A 7,859-nucleotide genomic window follows, 5' to 3' on the forward strand; every position below is an offset into this window, starting at 1 on the left:
ATTTTATTTACTCGAGGAAAATCACATGACACTAACGTAATGTCACGGCACATGATGTAGTGCTCTCATCCTGTGTCGTGACACATTTCGAAGCCGTGACACAATATAAATGTCAAATGATTATTAATGAAGCAGTTAACATAAATTAACACATTCCAAAACATTTTTATTCTCTTCTTCGGTTAAAACCAGCGTATTTCTTTTCAAATATTGTCTTGGCATACATACAAATTCAATACGGAAGCGCTTCGGACAATTGCTTTTTGATTTTTCCAAAGACTGTCCTGTAAACCGTGATGTTTTTTTTTATGAAATAATGTCCATTAATCTTCCTTCAGGGAAAGTTGGGCCTTCTTTTACTTTAAGGGTCCCTATACTTTAGAGGTAGGGTTCATATTCATTGTAATTGTTAGGTCAGAGGAAATTTAAGGTAAGGGTTAGGTTTTATAGTTAGGGCGAGTATTACGGTAAGGTATATTGGTTAAGGAAAGATTTGGGGTTTTTAAATATATTAGTAATGCTCTATAAGTGGTGTGACCCCTAAATAAAAAGAATGCCGAAAGTTGACCTCCACTCATTAGTTTCTTCTCCTGATAACATAATTATGACTCCCCGATGCAGCTATAAGGAGGAATAGAACATTTTCCTCCTCATCACATACAACTGCAAAAATTTGACCGGTCTACTTTGACTTCCAACGAAATGCCAACTAGAATCAGTAAACAAACAATAGTCACGCTCAAGGCACCCGTCGCAATAACACAAAACGGTTCGAACTAGTACCGTTTGTAGATTTTTTGTTTCTACTCGATGTATGGTCCGTATACCCTTTATTGGTTTAAATGATTGTCTATCTCAATAGGAATTTCTTCTACATATTTAAAAATCCTTCGTTTGCAAGCATATGACCATTGTGTTATTAATCGTGACTGCGTGAATTGAAACAGTTATACATCCGAACATATCTGAAATTGTCCGTGTATATAACGACAATATCTGCTTGGTTTTTCAAAAGTCCACCTTCAGCATACTGTGGACCCTTTCTATGACAACTTTCAAAATAATTCATAAATATTTGTGTATATCCAAATTCGGCTACAGATTTTACTAGGATACCAATGAATGGCGTAAAATTGCATGTGTCTTCGTCATTAGAACTTAAGTCTTACTATTGGACAAGTCAACTTAAAAATACCTAACACCGCTATGTTTTGAAATATTAATATCCAATTAGCTGTATGTATAACATTTCCGTATTTGATTGTTTACATATCGATATTTGTCCGTGTGTCTGTATTCGTATACATGTATGTAATAACACAATAATGTATAATACAACGTTCAACTTTCTTATTCAATACTTTGATTGATACGAATATCCATTATGTATGATATGCTAGGTGTACTTTGAGGCGATTATCTCCACTGAAGATATTAATTTTGAATACATGTATAATTTTGTTGTTGTTGGGTTTCGGTTTCATTAGCTTTAACAAAAAATGACACGAAAGAAAAAAAAACCATTTGAAATAAATCGTTTATTCCGAATTTAAGTTTTAGATGTTTTTATAATAAAATAAATACGTTTCAAAAACGCAATAATGCAAAAAACGGTTACATGTAATGGTGAACGTCAAAAACGTCAAAATAAGCGACGCTGTGACATTTTGGTAGACCACCATGTGACCACTGTATTTTGATAATTTGTACATTAATCTTTATCCTATTTATATTGAAATGTTCCTTCGGTTTGAGAATTTCCGATTATCGCTTAAATCTTCTTCTTAATTATACAGTTTTCACTTATTTCTAAAGATTTGTAACAACTTGTTTCCAGTATTTTAGGAAAAAAATGAAGATGCCATTTTTGTGACATTTTGGTAGACACTCTTCCAATACATTAGTAATCGAAATAAATTGACAAAAATATAAACGAATGCATACTACCGTTTCTTTTTTATTCGGAATTTATCATATTGGCTTCATTTCTCCGTTTTAAAATGCACAAATTTTTTTTCTTCGTTTTCTTTAAAAACCATCGAAATTACTAACGTTAAACGTTAGGTAAAAGTTTTGTGACGGGAGCACTGTGGGGACTCATATGCAAAATATGATGTTATGTAAAGCTAAAAAAGAAACTGCGATATGAATAAATGCGGTTCAGATGTTCTATACTACCGGATATGTAGGATTTTCTGACAAGATAACATGCTTTACATATTTTTACTCGGTATTGATAATTTCAAGTAGAGCATGTTTTTTTAAACGTTGTTGTGACAGTGTTTTTCGGGGCTTTGATTTTGATTATGATGTCGAAGTTCTCATTGAATTCGTTCTTTTAAATTGGGAATCAATGTTTTTAAAGCATTTTCCAAGTTTGTTTTACGTAATGATATTTGATATAAAGACTTTGATGAAAAATAATCTCGCTATCGATCGATTCTCATCTGTTATGCCGCAAAGGGCTTATATTTTTCCTTCAGTGTCTACAAGCTGAAATGGCTTTTTCCAAGGTCTACTCGATTCGAAAATTGTATCAATTGAGTTATACAAATATGACATCACATAGCCCTAACGTTCCTCTTCCAACTAGTATACAATTTTTATATTTTATTTACTTGTGGGTATCCAAAATTAGGAGGAACCCTCAAAAACAATATTAGTATGTTACCCGTCTACACGCAAAAACATATGATTTGTCTAGTTTGTTTTTGAAAAGCTTATTGACAAAAGTTAATAAAAACTAATGAGCCACCGTAAAAATAATGTTTTAAGTGCTCCAAAGATTTTAACACAAAAAAAACATTTGATATTCCCGGTATTTTTCTTATTTTAAGCTGATTATTGGTCAGAGGTACTTGAAATCAGAAAACGTCACCAACATTGAGCGTAACGTCTATATATTTTAATTTTATTTATCTTTTTCCAGATACACAGGTTTGTCTGTACTCAGAGTAAAATTGTGAGCGTAAATGAACGGTGACCCCATTTTTATTTCATTTTTCTATTTAGTATATGATAAAGTTCTTTAAAGAAAAATATAGCGAAATCCTATATAAAATAAACAAAATTGATTAGACCCGCGAGCCCCCTTAAGAAAGAAAGATGAAACACAATTTAGTAAAGCAAATGGAATGGTAATGGACATTGGACTGCATTTTGTTTTACAAATAATAGAAATGACACATTCGGTTCAACATTTAGATCAACAAGTCAACTCTAGTACGAGTATCCTGTAATTATATTATAATTATAAATATCTAACAAATACAACTAATGAAAATTAAGATTATAAGGAAGTTCGCTTCTTTATTTTTAAATAACATGCTTTTTGGCTCGCCTTGGTCACGAACATTTATATTAACATACTGTTCCAAACCTTGGTGGAGTCTAAAAGCGAGACATAGGTATATATATGCTGTTTCCGAGGTAGGCAGCGGCAGCGTCAACAATGCGTTAGTTTGTGATTAGGTTTAGTTTATGGGAAACCAATGTTGATAGGTCAATGATGTTTGGAATTTAGTTGTGTAAGCATTGGCACATCTCACTACCATGGAGATTATTTGGCCCTGCCCCCTCATTTATTGTTTATTGAGTTTTAAGTTTTGCTTATAGTTTACATGTATAAGTTTGGTCAGTTCAGTTTATGGGAAACCACTGCAGTTTACATGTATTGTTACATCTCATTTCCATGCAGCCCTGCCCCCTCAGTTCTGGTATATTGACCTGAAAACTTTATATTTCAAATATGGCTTGGTAAACAATTATATATAATGAAATTATGAAGAAAAGAACAGGGTAAAATAACACTACATGGATAAAACCAGAGGATTCCGAATATCTATCAAAAAGCGAACATCCTTAAAACTGAATTCATAAAGATGGTGCTTTTCATTGATATAAAGTTGCTACAATTAATTGTTGATTGAGATTTATATACGATTTCTCGCCTTGTTTTTTCTGTGGTCGGGTTGTCTCTTTGATACATTCCCCATTTCCATTCTCAATTTCATTGTTGAATCTTAAGTAAGTCGATAAGTAGTTTTTACAGTCGAAACAATGAACTTATTATCAATTACAAAATGAACATGATATTTTAAAAAATGTACCTCTGTAAATGTATGCCTCACAGGGCGGATTTAGGGGTGTCTGTGCCCCGTTAATGCTGAAATCAAAAAGCTTTTAATCCAGATTTTTTACCGCTCCCACTACAAGTTCTATCTAGTTCATGCGTACTCGTATTCCCCTTTTACAAAATCCTGGTTTTGCATCTAGCCCCGAAGAGTTTAAACCGACTTAAATAAAAATTCTGCACTGTCCCTATCGTCACTTTGGGTCTTCCTTAGAACTCTTATTTTTAATCTAAACATGATCTTTTAAACACAATCCTAAAAAATGTCTTCAATTTTTACATGCTACAAAATTATACATGTTAAAAACGTGCGAAATCAATGTGGTATATGATAAGACAATTCTTCACGATTGACAAAATGACACAGAAATTAACATTCACCGTTCGGCCTTTAACTCTTAGCAAAGTCCATATCGTATAGGGCCCCGTAATATCAAATTTAAAACAATTCAAACGAGAAAAAAAAACAAAAAAAACTGACGACAAAATATATGTCCAAAACAATTAATTGACGAAAAATAATTAATTTTATGTTAAACAGGTCAGGACCACTACCTTATATGGAAATGCATAAATTAGCATACTTATGTTCTCGCACATGTAATTGTTTATTTACATGTGACGCAATTCATTTTTACCTAGGTTTTTGACCAATCCACTAAATGAGTCACAATGCATGATGGACTACTACGATAAGATAAGATAAGATAAGATATTTTATTTTCCAATTATGGGCCCCAAAGGGCATAAACATTACAACATCAATAATTTTTTTCCTAATACAATACAAACAATGAGATAAAAAAAAAAAAGTTAAACGAGAACTATTTAAGTTCTTAAAGAATACGTGGATAAAGAATCTATAGTATGTTTTTTTTTAATACTAATGCATTTTATTGCAAGTGTGGTTGATATAGATAACAAACAAGTAGCCCAAAAAGAAAAAAAAGAAAAATAGATATCCACATATGTATAGTACACAAAAAGTTGGATCAATTAAATATATAATAATTAGCCAAAAAGAAAGTAGAAATTAAACATGTCCATGACTCATCCTGTGTCAGCAGCAAATAGGAAAGCATTATGGTTTCCTAAAGGCAGCTGACACCAGGGGGCGATACCTTATGGGCCATAGGCATGTAAAATGTGTGTAAATGTCTCTTTCCTACCTGTATCAAAAGCAAACAAGGAAGCATCATAGGTAACTTGAATGCAGTTGATACCAGGGGACGATGCCTCAGGGATATAAGAGAACATTTGAATAAATAATATATCTTAACAATTTTTTATTTTTTTTTTAATCGGCTAGTATGTTTGTGATATTCAGATGAATATAATTTTCTATGTCCAATCAAATGTATATACACACATAGATCTCCTTTAACTAATCTTCACTAAGGAAGATGTTTGTATATAAAATTACATATTATTTTAAGTAACTCAACATTTTCTACACTAAATAACCAGATAATTTTGCTTTGACTGTTCATATGATTAAAATAAGAATTATATTGTGCAATACTAGCTAACATACAATTTCTATCATCCTCAAATTTGTTACAATCAAATAGAAAATGAGCCTCATCTTCGACAGTATTGGAAGAACATTTATTACATATTCTGTTAATTCGGGGAATACCCTGATATCTACCTAAAACAAGGTATTAAATAAAACTGGAAATCAACATCAAGTTTAGAAAACCTCCATTTCTTCTTACCACTTAATTTCATGGTGTTAGTTCAATTATTTTTTAATTTGATGTAATTACCTTTTTTTCTGTTTAGTTGATTTTTTTCATATTCAACCTATTAATTATGTTTTACATGCATATTGTGCATTATAACTTACCGTAGGAAATAAATTGCAAAACTTGATAGTATGGCTAAACCTTTTCATGATTTGTAAACATGAAAACTTAGAAACTAAGCTTACTCCATGCATGCATGGACGAAGGTAACTAACGTTAACTTAGTCCATGCATGCATGGACTTACACAACAGACTTAGTCCATGCATGCATGCACTAAGGCAACTAACCCTAACTTAGTCCATACTTGCATGGACTAACACAACAGACTTAGTCCATGCATGCATGGACGAAGGCAACCAAGGCTAACTTAGTCCATGCTTGCATGGACGAAGGCAACTAAAATTAACTTTTTTTAAGTTTAAAAAATCTATAAATGCAAAATATTTCAAAAAAATCAAATTTTTCAAAAATTAAAAAAAAAAAATAAATATTTAAAAAAAAAATCTTTTAAAATTTAATTTTTATAAAATAAATGAAAAAAAACATGAAAAATTTACAAAATTATTTTTTTCCAAAATGCTGAAAAAAAGTTTAAATTCCATTTTTTTCAAAATTACACAAAAAGAAGAAAAAAAATGGTTAATTATCACTGTGTATCATCACCACCAGATATAGGTACCCTTGCATATAGGTATAAATGCCACATGAGAATATTCACGTCTGCCAAAAGATTAGAATGTGTTTACATTTTATTTAAATGATAAAAACTCTTCACTGAACAGATCAGTTGGAGCTTAAAATTTGTTTAACATAACCTGGACAGTAGCTGCAATTAGTTCCTGAAAGTTCCTAATCATTTAGTAGTGGTAAGTGTTATTTTAGTTTATTGTTATTATATCTGTAATAAACATGTTTAATCAGTTTAATTGAGGTCTGGAGCTGGCATGTCAGTTAACTGCTAGTAGTCTGTTGTTATTTATGTATTATTGTCATTTTATTTATTTTCTTTTGTTACATCTTTTGACATTGGACTCGGACTTCTCTTGAACTGAATTTTAATGTGCATATTGTTATTCTTTTACTTTTCTACATTGGCTAGAGGTATAGGGGGAGGGTTGAGATCTCATAAACATGTTTAACCCCGCCGCAATTTTGCGCCTGTCCCAAGTCAGGAGCCTCTGGCCTTTGTTAGTCTTGTATGATTTTAAATTTTAGTTTCTTGTGTATAATTCGGAGTTTAGTATGACATCCATTATCACTGTACTATTATGCATATTTTAGGGGCCAGCTGAAGGACACCTACGGGTGCGGGAATTCTCGCTACATTGAAGACCCATTGGTTGCTTTCGGCTGTTGTTTGCTCTATGGTCGGGTGGTTGTCGCTTTGACATATTCACCATTTCCTTTCTCAATTTTATTTGTTGCACTATGATTTTTGCCTTTGTCTCAATAGCAGCTAACTTTTTGTATATATTGTACATGTACATGTACATGCAAGTCGTCAAAACATCAACCCAAAAATGTAAGATCTGTAAGTTTGCTTTCGCAATTTTTTTGTTCTTCCCATGCCGGGATTCTAACCCATGTTACTGAGATATTGTGACACCAAATCTGTACAATTTTTAAACACCAGAGAAGAGCAGATGATTTAAACACTTTTGTGTAATCCAGCATTAGATGTTTTTGTGTCTAATGTTATAGTGCAGTTTGAGCACTCAAAAACATGTTCATTATGTCAACTGGTTGTGTTTGGTTGCTGTCTGCCATATTAAATGGATTTCCTTTTTTTTGTTTTTTGCTTAAATTTGTCTATTAGCTTCCTCTTTTGAAATTAAAAGAAAACAGTTCACAAATTAGGTGTGCTGGGCTTATTTTAATTAACCTTCATCAGAAACATACAAACAAAAATTTGACAGCAAATGATGTAGATACCATTATCTTGGGACTTAATAAGCCCATGTATAACGATCTTTAAAT

The sequence above is a fragment of the Mytilus trossulus genome, unplaced genomic scaffold (assembly GCF_036588685.1).
Source record: "Mytilus trossulus isolate FHL-02 unplaced genomic scaffold, PNRI_Mtr1.1.1.hap1 h1tg000373l__unscaffolded, whole genome shotgun sequence".
Taxonomy (NCBI): domain Eukaryota; kingdom Metazoa; phylum Mollusca; class Bivalvia; order Mytilida; family Mytilidae; genus Mytilus; species Mytilus trossulus.